Genomic DNA, 21,534 nt, shown 5'->3' with positions numbered 1-21,534 from the left:
AAATCTGGATTGACCTTTTCATATCCAAACAAGACAACATTCAATGTGCATATCTTATAGGTACGAACTTGGAACCACGTAAACTCGGCAATGTTGGAAATATTATTCCAAGATCTTTCCTACGATATCTGGAAACACACCTAACTCATCCTAAGATAAGTGTTTTGGTCGTTTGATGTTGACCAAAAATCCCACATAACAAACATAACAAATTCTCTAGATTCTTATATTGTTTCCAAAAATGACTACTTCCAATTTTATCTTCTTTCTAGTTATGGGGTGTTACAATATATCCCCCTTGAGAATTTTATTCATATAATGAGCTTACACTTAGTAGGATAAGGGTGAAACATCTAATATTCATCTCAAACACCCAACAAGAAATGTAAAATACAACATGCATGTAATCTCATAAATTAAAGAGTACTAAGAAGATAATTAGTACCTTGATTGAAATTCTATGGACTCAAAGAGATGTAAATATCTACCATTCATGTCCACGTCAGATTCCAAAGTAGCTTCCTCCTCAAATTGAATCCTCTGATGCTACCTCTTTTGTTCTAAACTTGCGAACATGGCAGTCTAGAATCAAAAAAGAAACTTCCTCATGAGACAAGCTATCCTTGATCCCAATATCTATAGTTGGAATGATCAATGAAGGATCGCCCATGCACTTCTCAAACTTGGAGATGTGAACTACTGGATGAACCGCTTGTGGATTTATTTCATGGGTAATTAAAAAGGTAATTCCTATGAGGTATGTGAGATCACATAGCGTTGGGTTTGTTTACCACGTGCAAATTATTACTTATTTCACCGTATTTAAGTCTTTGAAATTTTAGAAATTGAATTTTTGATGGTTTTGTTGAAGTTCCTTTGAGTTCTTGATTGTTGAAATTTTTGAGGAGTTGTTTGATCCTTATTCATGTAATTAGTTATGATTTCAAGTTGAATACTTCATTCTTTGAGAATATAATAGATTGTGAGTTTTTGGGAATAGAACTAAGTGAAATTACAGGGTTTAAATATTAATAATGGAGAACAAAAATGGGTACATTTGAGGAGATTCATGGGGTTGTCGTGCCCCTCATAGCCCAACAGAGGGCCTTAGGATCTTTGACATCGGGGCGCCACACTAGCCAGAGCGCCCCAAGTCATTCTCTAAATTTTAAGAGCTGTCACCTTAAGCCTTTAGATCACCTGTGATCGCCTTTAGAGTCCTATTTATCGGGGTGAAGTGTGCCACGTCTATAGTTAGGACGCTGCAAAACTTAGGAAATTTTCTCAGTTCTTTCACACTCATTTCATGAGTTACCGGTCTATCTCTAAAAAGATTCTTCTAATTCATGTTTGCATGTGTTTTCAGTTTATCATGTCTCCATGGAGAGCTTTCAGAGGTCGTCTTGCTAGGCATAATGTTGAGGAGCCAGAGTTACCAAATGCACCTTAGGTGCAACCTTAAGAGGAAGTCACTAAGGCTCAATTCAGGGAAGCAATAAGGTTAATAAGTCAATCTGGACTAACCAGGTTGGGAAACAAAAAGGAGCTCGACAAGAAGAGGTTGACACTTCAAGGTTTTGTTACTTCTTGATGATAAACTCTCTATGATTTACTAGATAAGAACTATTGAAGATTTTAAGAACTTTATTGACAACTAGTCTTTTGTGGTTGGGTTTTTCCTATGATCAAGTAAAGAGGGAAGGGAAGAGATGTTTATTGGGGACATAGATATATCAAAGTTGATGGTGCAGCAGGTTGAGGTTGAGAAGGTGAGGGATATGGACGAATTCAGAAATAAGAAGTCTAAGAAAGGCAATGAGTTCAGGCAGCAAAAAAGTAATGTGAATCTTTCATTATTTTAGCAAAATCATGAGGGACCTGTTCCAGCATCTTCTTGTGCACCTTCAACCTGAAACAATGGTGAGTATAATGGTAAGAATTTGCAGAACTTCAGAGTTAGACCTTCCTAATCTAAGGGTTGTGAGGTCTAAAAAGGTAACTTGGCTCCTCCATGTTCTAAGTGTGCTAGAACCCATATTAGTAAGTGTCGTGATCATGTGGACAAGAGGGTCATTTTATGAAAGAGTTCCCTAAGAACAGGCAAGGTAGTGGGGATCAAGGCAATAGAGTCAAATTTTCATCACTTTCTCCACTAGAAAGGGTTTCACCTAGAGGAGCTACTTCTGATTGTGGCAGAGGAACAAACTCTCTTATGTGATCACTTTCCGCCAAGAGCAAGAGAAGTATTAAGATGTTGTCAGTGGCATGATCAATATATTTACTTTTGATGTCTATGATTTGCTAGACCTATCACCAGTTAATGTCCTTTGGAGGAACAAATTTGTTAAGGTAGCTACTTGGAAAGCTGAGGAAAATTTTAAGAAGATATATCCACATCTCTTTGAATACGAAAAAATTGAAATTAAGGTACTAATCGTTTTCCTTATATTTATTTATAAGTTGGCATGTTGTTCTTGAATTTGCTTGTTATGTGTTTGAAATGAATGTTTTCATGTTACACCCTTATCCTAGTAAGATTAATCTCATTCGAGGGTGAATATTCCCTGGGGAGATATTGTAACCTCTCGTGAATTAAAATAACAAGGAAGGAGTTAATAATTGGAAATAGTCATTTTATGAAAGAATGAAAATCAAGAAATTTTATTAAGTTTGAATAAGTTGAGTTTTGATCAACTTCAAATAGCCATAATTCCTATCTCAAGATAACTTAGGTATGTTTCCAAATACTGTAGGAAAGATTGTTGAATTATCTTTTCAACGCCGCTGAGTTTGCACAATTCCGACTTTGTGTGAGTGAGATATACCCAATGAAAGCTGGGATGTTCAAATAAGGAAAGTCCAATCCTATGTTTTGAAAGGTGTTTTGGTATTTTCCTTACCCAATTGTTGTATGTCGTTTTTAGGTGTTTATGGGGGTAAAAAAAATTTTATTCAGTTTAGAAATTGTAGTTTACGCTAGGGCTTGGAGAATAGAAAAAGTAGTAGAAAAGAGAATAATAGTCAAAATTCGTTAAGAATATTCAAGGATTGCTTGTAGATTACATCAAGGGGTGATCCCTATGAGTCATATGAGATAATATAACATTTGGTTAGTTCACCAACATGCAAATCATGATTTATTTTAGGGCATTTATGTAAGACCCCCAAAATGAGTTCGACTGTCCATAGCCTAACATATGTATATAATATTTTTAACATGTTTATTAAGTGTTTTAAATCATATATGATTGATTTACGTGATTTTGAAGTCAAATGTTCAAGAGCGTCCAAAACGTTCGAAAGTTATCCCTTGAGACGTGCATGTGTGACTTGAGTGTGCCTAGCATGTGTGGATGTGTTGCTAGTGTTGTTTTAATGATCAAAATTTTATGTAAGGTCCTTGACAGTTTATTATGTGTATTTACATTAGAAACTTCTATGTACGATTCCTCAAGTGCCCTTCAAAAGTCCCTCAAGGACCAAAAATCTGCGTAGATACTACCTTTGCAATGTCTACCTATGACTAGCAAATGATGGCCAGTAGGTGCACATACGCCCCGTCGATGAGGAGGCGTCGTTCAAGACTTAGCCAAGTGAAGTCTCAAGTCAGTGGATAAGCCTCAGACCCTAACAGTGATCAACAATGCGGTCCTTTATTGGAACTACTGGGTTTCGATGGCTAAACGTTGTTTGAACTTGCAACTTGCATCCTGCGAAGTGTTTCATTAAACGGTGAATGGAAAATTCACCCCGCGTCCTAAATTGACCCTAGGTGGTTTATTTAACTATTTTTGGGTATACTAAGCTAGTTCACAAGATCCAAACCCCATTCCCAACCCATAATTTCAAAATAAAACTTCCTTCTCCAAAATATCCTCTCCAGTGACCTCCATTGGAGATGAAGCTCAAGAACAACCATGATGATGGATTCTAAAGGTTTTTCATCAAGTTTTCGTGTTTTATTCAACTAAGAAGGTATGTTGATCCTTCATCTCCATATAACCTTTCATCTAGAGAGTTCCTCTTATTGTTTTGAAAGAGAAATTCATGATCAATCTTCCTAGCTTTCAATCTTGCCATGCGTTCTTTGTAAAAAAGATTTCAAAAGCATTACTATAATCAATTCATTATTTACAACTGATATCAATGCTATTTTCAATACAATGCCATGTTGAACCCCTGATCCCTCTCAATCTCGAATTAGCCTATAGTTTTATATGTTGTGATCTTGATGCTAGAATGATTGTGATGAGATTCAATTATGATAAATAGATTTAGCTACTGCCTATTATGCAACTTTATTATGAATTATGTATAGTTGATCCAATGTGGATCAAGGTTTGACAATTTCAATGAAATTGACCTATCTTCTACTACTTCTATAGCTTGTTATGTAGTGATTTCTATTTGATCTCGATTCTAGGGCAATTCAAGTAGGATTTCATTTAGATTATGTTATATTTATCTACTTCCCTATATTGTATCATTTACGAATTATGAATATTGATCATTGATGATCAAAAAAGGGGGATTTGGTAAGTGATGTATGTTTCTCTACTCTCTATTGAATTGGTGATGTATTGTATATGTTAGTATAATGATATTTTTCTGGCTTATACATGATTTTGTCCATGTTAATCTACATTTAGCTATTGCACTGTACTTGAATTGTTGGTGAAAGATGGATATTGATCAATGATGATCAAAGGTTGATGAATTGGTAAGGTCTACTCTATTCCTCTACTTTTCTATGTAATGGCTAGTTGAATTTGTCTTGTATGACACTGTATGGTATGGTCCACTTATGTTGGCGGTGTTTACATCATGTCAATAAATATTTGTTTGGATCATTTCCTTCAAGGAAAATTGATTATATATTAGTGTGTGGTTATGATGATTACATTATGTGAAACTTATGCCTAGTTTCTATTCTAGTTATGATCTAGGTTGTGTTGCTAAGGTTAAGACTATGTGAATGACTATGTTAAGATTGGTTTAGGTGCTGGTATTGATAATTCATAATGTTAAATGACCCCTAACTTATGTACCCTACATGAATGCTTGATTAGCTATGATTAGGAGTCTTGAATGCAAGTGTCGTAGTTATCTTGTTTCTCTATGCTATTATGTGTTCTGTGGTCTATGCTTGAATGTAAATTGTGGTCATAAGAGGGTGGCCGCCTAAATGGGTTGTTGATAACCATTAGGTGATCATATTGACCAATGTACAGAGACTCACACTTCATGTATGGTTACAAGGTAGTATAGGTACATTGTGTCTAATGAAAGGGTATTATCATATGCACTCATGTCTACAACTATTCATGAAAGACTTATGTCTATGAACTATGTTATGTATAACTTAACTAGGATGATTTAATAGGTGTACTAGTATGAATAAGGGTATAAAACCTTGTCCATGCATTGTACATGTGTGCCTTGATAGTATAGTTCCTATGTTTGTGATCTATATACATTAACATGAATGCATGTGTATGTTATGAATATGCATAGTATCTAAATGTGTTTATGTGAAAGGATTTCTCATGAAGTTACACATATACACTCATGCAAGAGTAAAGTAAAGTATGAATATGTCTTGTACAAAGGTTTAATGTGAAAGGTTTGCTCACATGTATGTACACACACATGTATGATGATCTAGTCAATAGAAGGGCTCTTGAAAGGTGTTCTTAAAGGTACCCTAAACTAGATGCTTCTTTACATATGTTATGTCCATGTGAATGGACTTCTCACATGATTTAGGTTTATGAACTCTCATCTATGACCTATAAGCTAAGCATAGGAGGATTCAATCTCCTAAAGCCTAATTTATAAAGTATTGTTAATAAATTCTTTCAATAAAGGGAACTTATCTTAGCACCGAGTGAATTTAGATTAGGGGTGACCCTTCCCAATGTGGGAATCTTGTTCACTATAGTCCTCACGAGGTGGACAACTACAATTTCTCAATAGGCATATACAGGGTTTCCATATATACCTCAAAGTTCCATACACTATGCTCTCCACATAGGATCTAGAAAGTGATATCACCTAGTATGCTATGATGTGTTAATGTTGTACCTTTGCTAGGTAGAGAACCTTCCCTTGGTATAAGTCTTTACAACACCGAATTCTATATTTAGCATCGATGGTCTTAGCATCGGCCAAGTCTATAGTTTCACTAAAGTAAAATGAACAATGGAAGTAAAGAATTATATCCTAACTAGGACAACCAAAGGGATGTTACTTAGTGTAGGTGAGGGTATGTGACATTATCGATGCATTGCACAAGTAGCTCTTGAAGAGGATTCTAGGAAGGTGTTCTAATGTATGTGTATATACTAATGTTCCTTTTGCATGACATGTAGTGTTCTCTACTTGTTGTGATGATATTCATAGGATGAGTTCAAATGGGTCTAGGTGATGTGATCTCTTCTTATGTGCATAATATTAGTCCTGGTGACTATATGATTAATGTATTACATGGTGTGAAAGAAGTGTTTATACTTGCGATGTTGATGTTAGAAGTGATTTGTTAAGGCTTGTGGACTCATGATAGGTTTACTAAGTATGTGTGATGTCATGGGGCTTCATATGTACTTTGCCCTTTTAGACATAGATTGGTATTCTGAGTAAGGTCTTATAATTTTTTATGTGAAGTGAAGCTAATATATGTGTAAATTGACTAGTACTTAATCTAATATCATTATGGTCTTGACTTAAATGTGTCTATGATGTACTATACTTCCATGAATGTATATATTTAATTAGCAAGGTTATATGTATGAGTACTTTGTGTCCCCAAGGTTGTACATTGCACCAAGTACCACTAGATGTTTACATTGGGAAGTTATGAAGTTAAAAGAAGGAAATATCACTGTAAAATGAACTTAACTGTAAAGGACAAGTGCTTACAATAATTGGAGAAAGCTTACTGTAAAGTGGTGTCGAATATGCGTTAAATACGAAGTATGATTTTCTGTGATGTTGTGACCATTCAATATGCCTATATGAATTATGTAAATTGTATGATTCTTATTGTATCAAGTTTTATGATTTTTTGACAAAAAGGAATGATGCATGGTTTCAAAGTAAATGTCCCTTTTAAATGCATGTTTTTGTATGGTTGTCATACTTAGTGCATCCTTGTACTAACACCGTTCTTTTCTACCTCTTTGAACAAAGTGTAAGTTATGAATGCTCAAATGAAGTATGTATGGTGAAGAGCTTTATATGTGATTTCAAGCTCAAGGAATGCAATCCTTAAGTTCAAGGATTTCCTAAGTCATATCTTACTGTAAAGTTTTGTAATAACTTAGTTAATGTTTTATGTTGAAAGGGACATGTCCCTATAATACACTAATGATGTTATGTCTAGGATGGCAAAAAGAGACTAGAGTCTTTAACTATGTGAATATGATATTTCTATATTAATGGAAGTGAAGTCTCTAGTATATAATGTGCTATGACAATTATAAATTTTCCTCTAAATTTACATATCACAATGCTATGAATGATAACTATGGTATCTTATAGAACCTCCAAGAGGTCAAGTACACCATGTTACTTCTACGGGGTGCTCCACGGTTGTGACAAACGTTGTATAAGAGCATGATATTTTTGAACGTTGTTTTAAGTCTTATATTGCCAAATCTATTAAAATCTCGATCATCGATGGTGAATCGCGAAACATTTTAGAGTGAGAGACTATAGGATGATAGAGTTTCCCTTCTTCATCATTCTCATGTCGTTCCATAGGACTTAACTCTATAAGATCCCTCCCATATGTTTTCTTGTCCGCTGGTGTTTCAGTTGTGGGTTCTTGAATGGGGTGGTATCTTTATTCTTGAGAGAGAAAAGGTGAGTTTTTTTATGCTTATCTTTGTTTTATGGTTTGAGGAATATGTGTGAAGGTGAATTTTGTATGCTAGTATGATGTGATGCCATTTATAACTATATATATATATATGATTTCGGTGAGATACCATATTATGTGAAGATTTATGTTATGATGTGGTTATAGCTTGTTAAAAAAGTGGTTATAGTTGAATTGAGATTTTCTTTTATATAATTAGTTGCCTTATTAGTATGTAAGGTGGTAGTATAAAAATATGGTTTAGACTTAAAATGCTTTGAAGAATGTGTTAAATGGTAAGGATACATGTTACCCTTGTATTGGAGAAACGGTTCAAATGCTGCCCTTGTTTATTTGTGTAATGTCTCATAGTTACCTTGCATGTATTGGAGTCTTTTCTATAGGCTTGGTCCTACAAGTGGAGGTAGTGTGTTTACCTTGTAGTGTGATGATGTGGGTTTGATTAACCTAGAAGTTACCTTACTCTAATGATGAAATAAGAGAAAAATACCTTATGGCTATATCCCTGCTCTTGTTTTCCCCTAATGTTGTATGACCGGGGATGTTCATCGTGTAGTTGAGACCTTATGTGGTTGGGTAGTGTAACCTATCTTGAATGTTATGGAGATCATTCAGGTGTTAGGCCTAGAGGAAATATGATGGATGAGTTAAGTTTCTCTTAATGGGTTTACCTAGAGTGGGGGATGGTGATGCGAGTAGTAAGGTTGTTAATGTTTCTATCTTGTCCTTCTATTATTACTTGAGCTTGAACTAAAGAGTTTCTAATAGCTTGTTCATGATGGGATTCTTGGATAAAAGTATGAATTACATGTTCACAATATGTTAAGTATGTCTTAAATAACACTATGTTATGCCTGTTTTGAAAGTTCTAAATTGCATGAAAAAATGATTTTTTTTTATCAAATTATGGTTTCTAATGATGATTCTGCATCTTGATATGTTAGTTGTGCATTTAACTTCATAATATTTGTAAAGGGCATGTTTAAAGTTACTGTTAACGTGTACTATTTAGCCTTATAATGAAAAATTTGAGTCTCCTTGAAATGAAATGATGAGTATGTTGAAAATTTTGTGACTTTTATGATTTTGGAATTATTATTGTAGGTTCACTCTTTAAAAATGAAGGCATTTCTAGATAGTGTCTTTGTGCCAATTAATTGTGAGATTTTCCCAAATCGATACTTTCATATGAAGGCTAGTGTTATGATAGAAATTGAAATTTTGTGAAATGACTTCATATTGTTGTAATGTTTGTGGTGTAATTTACCATTTTGACTTCCTTAGGAAGAATGTTTTAGCATGTTATGGTTAAAAGTTGAGAACTTGTCATTTAAAGTGAATTGACCTTTATGCCTTGCTTTGATGTGAACTCATGGGACTTGTAAGTATGTTGAGGAAAAGGATATTCCTCCCTTAACATAATTAAGCATGGTATGGTTGAGTATGAGCCTCATGAAAGTATGCCTAACTAATAAGAATTCATTGTTGATTTACTTGACTCAAGATTATGTGCTTTGAAGTATGGCTGCTTACTTGCTTCTTCAGTAATGTGGAATCTTCCTATGTGTGATCACATAAGATGCTATCTTAATAAAATGAATTGTAATTACCATGTTATGGTTAAGAGAAGTATGTTCTTCCTAAAAACATGACAAGAGCCTCTGCGTTTGATGAACATTGAAAGTGCATGAATAATGGTTTTGTTTCCTTGTGTTGCGTTGAGTTCTAAATGTTTGAAATTTGTTTTCCTTATAAGTTTGGTGCATTGAATTCTATGTGATGATGTTATGAATATTGTATGGTGATCTATGATTCATTCAAGTCCTTTTTGTGATTAAAGAGTTCCAAGTGTCATTCGAGGATGAATGTTCCCAAGTAGGTGATATTGTAAGACCCCCAAAATGAGTTATGGTTTCTAGAACCTTACATTTTCTTATAAGATTCTTAACTTTTTGATTTACTGTTTGAAAACATGTATGATTTGTTTGAAGTCATTTGGAAGTCAAACATTTAAGAACGTCCTAGACATTCGAAAGTTAGCCCTTGAGACGTGCATGTGTGACTTGAGTGTGCCTTGAATGTTAGGAAGTGTTTTGAGAGTTATTTCATGATAAAACTGGTATAGAAGGTCTTTGGAATTTTAATGTGTGTATTTATTTTAGAAACGTCCGGTTACAACTCCCCAAGGGCCCCGCCAAAGGCCCTAAAGGAGGACCCAAAGTCCACCTAGCTACTACCTTGGAAGTGTCTACCTACGATTGGCAAACGATGGCTAGTAGGTGCACCTTTTCCCCGTTGATGGGGAGGATTCCTTCAAGACTTATCTTGGATAAGCTCAAGCCAGTGGAAAAGCCTCAGACATAAAGGACAGCCAACAGTAGGGTCCATTGTTGGACTTACTGGGCCTCGATGGCTTCCCGTGTTTTGAATGTGCAACCTGCAGCCTTCTATTCATTAAGGGGTGAATGGAGAATTCACCCCACGTCCTATATTGACCCTAGGAAGTTCATTTAACTATTTTTGGGTATACTAAGTTAGTCAAAAAGATCAAAATCCCATTCCCAATCCATGATTTCAACATTAGACTTCCCTCTCCAAAATATCCTCTCTAGAAACCTCCATTGTCGATGAAGCTCAAGAACAACCATGATGATGGATTCTAATGGTTTTTCATCTCTAGATGACCTTTCATCTAGAGAGTTACTCGTAATGTTTTCAAAGAGAATTCATGATCAATCTTCCTAAATATTAATCTAGTAATGTATTCTTTAAAAAAATGTTTTAAAAAGCATGATGATAATGAATTGATGATTTAATACTTATTTGAATGTGATTTTCAATACAATTCCATGTTTAACCCATTATCCCTCTCAATCTTGAAGTAGCCTATAGTGAAGTATGTTGTGATCTTGATGCTAGAATGATGGTCGTGGGATTCAATTATGATAAATTTATTTAGCTACTTCGTATGATGCAATTTTATGATGTATTATGTATAGTTGATCCAATGTGGATCAAAGTTTGAAGATTTGAATGGAATTGACCTATCTTCTTCTACTTCTATTGCTTGGTATGTAGTGATTTCTATGTGATCTCGTTTCTAAGGAAATTTAAGTACGATTTTATTTAGTTTATGTTATCTTTAGATACTTCCCTATATTGTATAATTCATGAATTATGAATGTTTATCATTGATGATCAAAGCAATGGGAATTTAGTAAGTGATATATGTTTCTCTACTCTCGATTGAATTGGTGATGTAGTGTACATGTTAGTTCCATGATCTTGTGGTGGCTAATGCATGATTTCGTCCATGTTAATGCACATTTAGATACTGCCTTGTACTTGATTTGTTGATTAATGATGGAAACTGATAAATGATGATTGATGAATTGGTAAGCTCTACTCTATTTTTCTCTGTTTTCTATGTAATGGCTAGTTTAATTGGCCTTGTATGGCATTATGTGGTATGGTCCACTTATGATGACGGTATTTACATAATGTCAATCTATACATGTTTGGATCACGGCCTAGAAGGCAAATTGAAGATATATTAGTGTGTGGTTATGATGATCACATTATGTGAAGCTTATGCCTAATTTCTACTCTAGTTATGATCTAGGTTGTGTTGCTAAGGTTACAAACATGTAAATGACTATGTTACAGTTTTTTTGGGTGCTGCCGTTGATAATGGTCAATAACTCCTTAACTATTTACCCCTATATGAATGTGTGATTAGCTATGCTTAGGAGTCTTGAATGCAAGTGTTGTAGTTATATTGTAACCTATGCTATTATGTGTTGTGTGGTCTATGGTTGAATGTTTATTGTGTTCCTAAGAGGGTGGCTGGTTCAACGTGTTTTTGATAGCCATTACGGTGATCATGTTGACAAATGTACACACACTCACATATCATGTAAGCTTACAAAGTAGTATAGGTTCATGGTGTCTAATGAAAGGGTATTCTCATATGCACTTGTGTCCAGTACTATGAATGTAAAGCTTATGTCTTTAAGGTATGTTATGTAACCCTTAACTAGGATTAGTTGATAGGTGTACAAGTATGAATAAGGAGTATGATACCTTGTCCATGCATTGCACATATGTGCCTTGATAGGATAGCTCCTCGATTTTTGATCTATATACATGAATATGGATGCATGAGTATGTTATGAATGTGCATAGTGTCTAAATGTGTTTATGTGAAAGTATTTCTCATGCAGTTACAATATAACCTTATGGATGAATAATGTGAAGTATGAATATCTATGGTCTAAAGGTGTAATGTGAAGGTTTGCTCAAATGTATGTACACACACACATGTATGATGATCTAGTCAATAGAGAGGCTCTTCAAACGTTTTTTAAGGGTACCCTAAACTAGATGGTGCTTTACATATGCTATGTCAATGTGAAAGGACTTCTTACATGACTTAGGTTGATGAACTCTCATCTATGACCTATGAGATAAGCATGAGGAGTCAATATCATGAAGCCTAATTTTGTAAAGTCATGTTTATAAACGATTTCAATAAAGGGATTTAAGAACCCAGTGAACTTAGATGAGGGGTGCCCCTTCCCAATGTGGGAAGGCTTGTTCAACAATGTCCTCACGTGGTGGATAACTACAATGCCTTAATAGGCAAAAAGAGAGTTCCATATATACCTCCAAGTTCCATTAACTCTACTTTCCAGATAGAATCTAGCAAGTGATATCACCTAATATCTAGCATGTGTTAATCTTCTACCTTGGCTAGGTAGATCACCTTCCCTTTGTGTAAGTCTCTACAACAACAAATTCCATGTTTAGCACCCATGATCTTAGTGTCGATTAAGACTATATTTTTCATAAAGTAAAATGAGCAATAGAAGTAAATAACCATACCCTTACTAGGACAACCTAAGGGATGTTAGTTAGTGTAGGTGAGGGTATGTGACTTCACCTATACATTGCACAAGTAGCTCTTGAAGGGGGGTTCTAGGAAGGTGTTCTAATGTATATGTATATGTTTATGTTCCTTATGACTGACATTGTAGTGCTCTCTACTTTTTGTGATTATATGCATTATGTGAGTTCAAATGGGTCTATGTGATGTGGTCTCTTTTTATGTGCATAATGTTGTCTTGGTGATTATATGATTAATGCATTACTTTGTGTGAATGAAGTGTTGATACTCACCATGTTGATGTATGAAGTGAATTGTTAAGGCTTGTGGTCTCATGATAGGTTTACTAAGTATGTGTGAGGTTATGGCGCTTCAGATGTACATGCACTAGTAGACTTACATTGGGATTGTGAGTAAGGTCTTATAATGTTCTATGTGAAGTGAAGCTAGTATATGTGTAAATTGACTAGGACTTAGTGTTATATCATTAGGGTCTTGACTTGAATGTGTCAATGATGTACTATACTTCCATGAATGTATGTGTTTGAATTAGGAAGGTTATATGTATGTGTGCTTTGTGGCCTCAAGGTGGTACATTGCACCAAGTAGCACTAGAGGGTTACATTGGGACGTTATGAAGTTAAAAGAAGGAGAGCTCACTGTAAAATAAAAATACTGTAAAGGAGATGTGCTTACTGTAATTGAACCAAGTTTACTGTAAAGTGGTTTCTAATATACCTTAAATGCAAAGTATGATTTTATGTGATATTGTAACCATTGAATATGACTATGTGATGTATTGAAATTATATTATGCTTATTGTATAAAGTTTTATGAAGTTCTCACAAAAAGGCATGATGCATGGTTTCAAAGTAAATATCCCTTTTAAATGCATATTTTTGCATGGTTGCCATACTTAGTGCATTGTTGTAATAACACCATTCTTATCTATCTTTTTACACAGACTATAGGTTATAAATGCTTAAAGGATGTCTCTATAGTGAAGAGCTTGATATGTGATTCCCAAGCTCAAGGAATGGAATACTTAAGTTCAAGTATTTCCTAAGTCATGTCTTTCTGTAATGTTTTGTAATATCTTAGTTAATATTTTATGTTTAAAGGTACGTGTCCATATTACTCTAATTATGTTGACTATAGGATGACAAAAAGATAACAGAGTATTTAACTATGTAAATATGATATTTCTATATTAATGGAAGTGAAGTTTCTAGCACATGTAAGTTGTAACACTTCAAAAATCCATGATGTGTTCTAGAGCCTAACATAAGTTTCACAAGGTCTAGACACTGTTTTAGCATCCATTATAATTTTTAAAAGTCATTAGGAAGTCTAGAAATCAAAATATCCAAGAACGTCCATGACATCACAACCTAGTTCAAAAAGTTACTAGTGTGCCTTAGCCTATTTGACTAGCATTTAGAAGTCATAAAATGATGAAAATTTGTGGAAGGGTGTTTAACATGTGTTTAAGTTGATTCATAGTAAAAACGTTTGGGTACGACTTCCCAAGGACCAATCAAGGTTCCTTGAGGAGGACCCTTGAATTTTGGAATGTAACATTGCCTGGGCAGTGTGCACCAATGAAAGGGCATTAATGGGTTGTGTGTTGATCGATGGGTTGTCTGTTCCATCCGTCGAACAACACCTACACAAATCCTTGAAGGGTATTATTTGCGCAGTATCTTACAAAGACTACGGATGTAAAGCACGGAAGGAGGGACAGGACGTCCATGGACCAACGATACGTCGATCGTGGTCCGTCGATGGGGTCTGTAATTTCGTACACGTTTTTACTTAGTTTTAAATAATTAATTGAGGGTTTAGGTGGTTATTTAGTTATTAAGGTAAGTATAATTGACTTCATTAACACCCAAATAAAGACCCCGACCCCATTAGACTAATTACAACTCTCAAAACAAAACTCTCTTCCTTCTCTCTTCTTTCTCTCTCTATTGGAACACACCGTTGAAGATTAAGCTAGGGGAGAGTTTTGGGGGTTTTAAAGGAATTATTTCACCATCAATTATTCATTAAAAATTAAGGTATGATATCTATTCACCTTTCAGACCTCTTTCCTCAAAAGGTTCCTTCAAAGTATTTTCACAAGTTGAGTTTTCAAGTGGGTTTTCATCCAATATGAAATTGATGTTATGAATTCATTTGTTTTTGGTTTATTTTGGATATTATGAATATAATAACATGTATTATAACCTTATTATGATATATCTTGATGGTTTGGTCTAGTTTGTAGAAGATGACCCTTACCTCGTAACTCGTAACCCTAGGTTATGATCATCATATGAATTGTATTGTATTGTTTAAGTTGACTTTTTTAATGGTTTAATTACTACTAGATGATTTTTTTACACTAAGAATGAATGAATTATGGTAATTTGTTGTGTTTTATACAAGTTCTTGAGATGATGATTTAGGTTAGGAAGTATGTTGTGAATTGACCTAAGTATCTTGTCTTAAGCTATGATCTAGTATTGAATTGTAATGTAGTAATTCTTTTAGCCTTGTGTTATTTAATTATGATGATGTATACCCAAATTTGTTTGAATCGAGAGTGTACGGTAAGAACTTGATGATGAACTACGAAGGAGACTTGGAAAGTCTTATGATCCCTATCCTTTACTTCAAATAATGGTTAATTGTTATTAAGTCATGATGTTGTGTTGAAGTATTCTTTGTATTAGGATTGATAGTGTGGTATGATGTTGAATTGAAATGTCTTGACTATGAATTGTGAGGTGTTAACTTAAGATGTAAATGTTATAAGTATGGTGAATGATTTACCAATGTCCCTTATCATGATATGAAGATGTTAATGTGCTAAACTCATCTATATAAATTGGGATGAAAGTACAATATTCGTGCAATTCTTATTGAGCTATAACGATGATGAATATACAATGGTTAGACCCTATGAACTACAATAAGTTATGATGATTTTATGAAAAAATAAAGACATTTCAAAAAGGGACTTAGCTTAGCACCGAGTGAAATTGACATTGGGAGGTGTTGACTTCCCATAGAGGAAAATTCATCCCATTGTTCCATAAGAGGTGTTGAATCACCTATGAAACATACTCATCCATTAAATTCCCATTAGAGGAGGTCCCAATTACCAAATGGTATGTAGAGGTAGTACACCTATCTCTCAGTTATTGAACTATGTTTTCCCCATAGCAAGACTAGATAATGGATCCACCTCGAAAGCTATGTTTATGTTTGATTTTACTTGGATAGGTGGGCCACCTTCCTTCGGTGTAAGGTTTGACAACACCGCATTCCACACTTAGATCTTTTGGTCTATGTCGGTTAAGGCAAGTGTTCCCTAAAATAAAATGAAGTTATGAAGCACCAACTAACAAGGGTGACTTGAGAGGTTGACTTAGCTTAGGTAGAGGTATGAGACTCTACCTATGACTTGCACTAGTTTACCTTCAAGGAAACATGAGGCGCTTGCTATTTTGTAAAAATATGCTTATGATGATATATGATATGTTTATGATGAACTGGAACATCGTTGATACTATATGTTCATTAGTGTAACTTATGAAATGTGTTGGTTCATATTGTTAAAATATGATTTTGTGTAATCTTAAATGTAATGATATGTGAAGTTAGGATGTTATTCATGATTCTTTTTGGGTTACTTGATTGAGTAAGGTTATAAGGCTTTGCTTGGTCATTGCATTTTTTTACTTGGTAGGGGTTCATGGGTAATTGTCCTACTTTGGTAAAGTTGAAATGTACTCTTATACATGCATGTTATTACTATGACTTGATGACAGAGTTACTTGAATATGTATTCATCTATATGCTATCCATATTGATTTGACTAGACTCTATGTGGTTGGTCTTGTGATGTACATGGCTATGACTTAATAGACATTCATTATTGGTTGTATGGTCTTATTGAATGTGCATAAATGTTTTAAAACAAAAATGCACACTTTATGAAATGTTCCCTTTCATAGCATGTTTTTAACACATATGGTGTCATACTTAGTACAAGTGGTATACTTACCCCCTTTCTTCCTTTTACCCAACATTTTAGGTTGTGGTCATTGAAGTGCTTTGAAGACGAATTAAAGAAATCTTGGATCTCTTGATCATGCAAGTAGGAAGATACCACTATCTAGCTAATGGAGTTGTTTTGACTTTAAGACTTCTATATTTCTCACCTTTCATTTGAGTACTAAACATTTGTATGACCTATATGTGGTCTTATTGTATTGATGTATGGGATAGGCCCAATTTGATATACTCTTGATAGAGGGTTATGAGATGAGACAACTATTATGACTATATTATATTTTATATACTTATGTGCAATAAAAGTAGAAGACTAAGTAATATTCCTATTCGAAAGGTCTAGGTATACTCAATATATATATATATATATATATATATATATATATATATATATTCTATTTATATGTATAGTTGTATGTAAACCTCCAAGTAGAAGTGATTAATAGTGTTAAATTTTCCGCTAAATTTTACCTATAAATGTAATGATGTAAACTAAGAGGCTAGTGTTAGTCCTCACAGAGGACGACGATGCAGATTACATCTAGGGGGAAAAAGTGGATTCGACAAACTCTGTATCATATCATGAGTTTAAATATCTTTGAGACAATGTCTCTCTCAACCACGTCTATGTAGTTTTATATTCATGATTGTGAAGCGCGCTACCCTTGCGAATAAGATATATGTGATGCTTAGGAAACTCTCACTTTCTTGGATATCCAATATCGTGATACTAGAGTAAACTTATTGTGTACTTTTGTATCTAATCTTACTATTGTGATTATAGGAAATTAGTACTCAAAGGAATGCGACACGAAGACATGAAGAAGAGATTGCAAATGTGGGAGCTCCTCCCCGTGTTGATCAAGTTCCTCCTCTTGTGGAAGATGTGAATAATGACTAAACACAAGCCACCACTACTCAAGTCCAAGTCATGACGGCCCAACCTAATTGGGAGGTTGTACCCAAAGATCATCATCAAGTTGCTGCAATGGCCTCTCCTATAAGAGATTTCACTAGGATGAACCCTCCTGTTTTCTACGGGTCCGAGGTTGAAGAAGACGCCCAATAGTTCATCATTGAAATCTACAAGATCCTCTATGCTATGGCGTTTTCTTCTAGTGAGAATTCCGAGTTAGCCACCTATCAACTAAAGGATATGTCTCAAGTATGGTATGTCCAATAGAGGGAAAATAAGTCTTTAACAGGTGGACCCATGACTTGGGAGTGTTCAATAAAGATTTTCTTTATCGGTTCTTTCCTAGAGAGAAGAGGGAATATAAAGTGGTGGATTTCATCAAACTTCACCAAGCAGGTATGAGTTTTCATTAATACTCCTTATTATTCACTAAATTATAAAAATTTGCTCCTTCTTTGGTTTTCGGTCATAGAGATGAAATGAGCCATTTTCTGACGGGGGTGACAGATGATTTGTAAGAGAAATATCATTCGTCTATGATACATGACAACATGAACATTTCCCGTCTTATGGTGCATGCCGCACATGTAGAAGAGGCAAGGGATAAGATAAAGAGTAGAGATGCTAAGACGGCAAGATGTTTTTATTGTGGTTCTTGAAATAGATACAAGACAAGCCTAATTTTAAGAAGCGGGATTCTAATTAAGTTCCTTCTAAGTTCCCTAAAAGTAGGGATGCTAGGGTGTCTAACCCTAAATCTAGGAAAGGAAGGGATACTATTTCACCAAACAAGAAGCTTACTTGTGCCAAATGTGGAAAATGTCATGTAGGGGAATGCTTAGTTGGAACGTACATTTTCTTTGGTTGTGGAAAGAGTTACCACAAGGTTAGGGATTTCCATTATGTGAAGACTCAAGACAAGGGTAGTAGTCAAGTTTAAGCAAGTGGTTCAAATGAGGCTCCAAAGAAGAATCACTTATATGCTATCCGCTCTAGGGGTGAGTAAGAGACCTCTCCCGACGTGGTGACTGATATGTTGAATGACTTCTCTATTGATGTATATCGGTTACTTGATCGAGGTGCTACGTTATAATTTTTTACTACTTTAGTATCTACCTAGGTAGTTGAGTCGGTTATTGCAAACAGGGTGTGTAGAAATTGTCCAATAATATTTCCCAATAGAGTTTCTTATATTAAACTAGTAGAACATGATATGCTTGATTTGATGTAATTTTGGGTATGGATTGGTTGCCTGCTTTCTTTGCCTCCATTTATTGTAGAACGGGGGTAGTGAAGTTTAATTTTCCAAATGAGCCGATTTTTGAGTGGAAGGGGGGATATTCTATTCCTAGAGGTCATATTTTCTCTTATCTTAAAGAAAAAGGATCTCTAAAGGGTGTTTATACCATATAGTAAGAGTCCAAGATTTAGACTTTGAAATTCCTCCCATTGTGTCGTTCCCCGTAGTGAGTGAATCTACGGAGGTCTTTCCTAATGATCTTCCTATTATTTCTCCCAAATGGAAATTTGATTTTGGTATCGACTTGTCATTAGATACAAATTCAATTTCAATTCCTCACTATTGGATGGCTCCGATCAAATTGAACGAGTTAAAGGCAAAACTCAAAATTTCAACTATACAAGTGCTTGATTATATCTAGTATTTCCCTTTGGGTGCTCCGGTTTTATTTGTGAAGAAGAAGGATGGGTAACTTAGGATGTGCATTAATTAGTGCCAACTAAATAAAGTCAAAATCAAGAACAAGCATCCTCTCCCTCAAATTGATGACTTGTTCCATCAACTCCAAAGGGAAAGCTACTTTTCTAAGATTTACTTGAGATTGGGGTATCACAAACTTATGGTGAGAGGTCAGGATATACCAATTATGACATCTTAGAAAAGATATGGTCAGTATGAGTTCTTAGTAATCTTCTTTTGCTCTCACAAATGCCCCTGTGCTGTTTATGGATATCATGAATAGGGTGTTTTAATGTTACGTAGATTCATTTTTCAGTTTTTTCATTGACGAAATCTTTGTATATTCTAAAAATAAGGGTGATCACATGAACCATTTAAGGTTGGTGTTGCAAGTGCTTAAGGGGAATCAATTATTTTCTAAGTATAGAAAGTGAGTTTTGGTTGAGGTCTGTAACATTTCTTGGTCATATTTTCTCTAGTGAGGGAGTTGAGGTTGATCCAAGGAAAACGGAGGCAGTGAAAAATTAGCCTAGACCATTGACTCCAACCGACATTAGGAGTTTCTTGGGTTTAAAGGGTTATTATCGGAGGTTCGTGGGTAGTTTGAGTCCATTGCATCTTCCCTGACTACTTTCACCCAAAAGAGTACAAAATTTGAGTTGTCGGAGGCATCTAAGGGAAGCTTTCAAATATTGAAAGATAGGCTTACTTTCGCTCCATTGTTGTCTTTACTGGAGGGTACAAAGGGTTTTATTTTGTGTTGTGATGAATCTCGAGTGAGTTTAGGGTGTGTGCTTCTGCAACATTAAAAGTTAGTTGCCTATGCTTCTAGGAAACTTATGGTGGATGAGAGAAACTATCGAACTCATGACCTTGAGTTAGAAACTCTTGTATTTTCCTTTAAAATATGGAGGAATTACATGTATGGTGTCCATGTTGATATATAAACCGATCATACAATATGTGTTTACCCAAAAGGAGTTGAATCTTCGACAAAGAAGGAGGTTAGAATTGTTGAAAGATTACGACATGAGTGTCCTCTATCACCCCGGCAAGGCGAATATGGTTGCGGATGATCTAAGATGTGTGACTATGGGTAGTGTGTCTCACATAGATGAAGCCAAGAAAGACCTAGTGATATATGTTTATAGGTTTGCAAGATTGGGTGTGGGTTTGGAAGATTCACCTAATGGTGGTTTTATGTTCCTTCATAATTCCGAGTTATCCTAAGTGGTGGAGGAGAAGTCTAAACAACACCTTGATAAACCATTGATGGATCTGAAAGAATTGTTTTTTTGTAAGATTAATGAATCATTCTCCATAAAGGGGGATGGTGTTTTGAGTTACCAAGGAATATTATGTATACCCAAGGTGGATGGGTTGAGGGACAAGATCCTTGAGGAATCCCATGGGTCCCGCTACTCCATTCATCCGGGTTCAAAAAAATGTACTATGACCTTAGGGAATTATTTTGGTTGGAAGGTTTGAAGAAGGACATAGCGCAATTTGTTGCTAATAGTCCAAATTGCCAACAAATGAAAGCCGAACATCAAAATCCTAGAGGCTTACTACAACACATCCAAATTCCTACTTGGAAGTGGGAAGACATCAATATGGATTTTGTAGTAGGTTTGCCTCGGAATCAAAGGCAATATGACTCTATACGGGTGATCGTGGATAGGTTGACCAAGTCCGCTCATTTTATTCCCGTCAAGTCAACTTATTCGGCGGAAGATTATTCTAGGATCTTCATAGATAAGATTGTGTGTCGCCATGGTGTTCCGTTATCCATCATATCGGATTGGGGTGCACAATTCACGTCTAGGTTTTGGAGGTCAATCCAAGAAGGGTTGGGTACTAATGGAGTTGTTTTGAGTTTAAGACTTCTATATTTCTTTCCTTTCATCTGAGTGCTAAACATTTGTATGACCTATATGTTGTCGTATTTTATTGATGTATGGGATAGGCCCAATTTTATATAAGCCTGTTGGATTGTTATCATATAATACGAATATTATGTTATATTTTATATACTTATATTCAATAAAGTAGAAGACTAAAAAATCTTCTTATAAAAAAGGGGTAGGTAT

The sequence above is a fragment of the Solanum pennellii genome, chromosome 10 (assembly GCF_001406875.1).
Source record: "Solanum pennellii chromosome 10, SPENNV200".
Lineage (NCBI taxonomy): Eukaryota > Viridiplantae > Streptophyta > Magnoliopsida > Solanales > Solanaceae > Solanum > Solanum pennellii.
Note: the sequence above shows the minus strand (reverse complement) of the source record.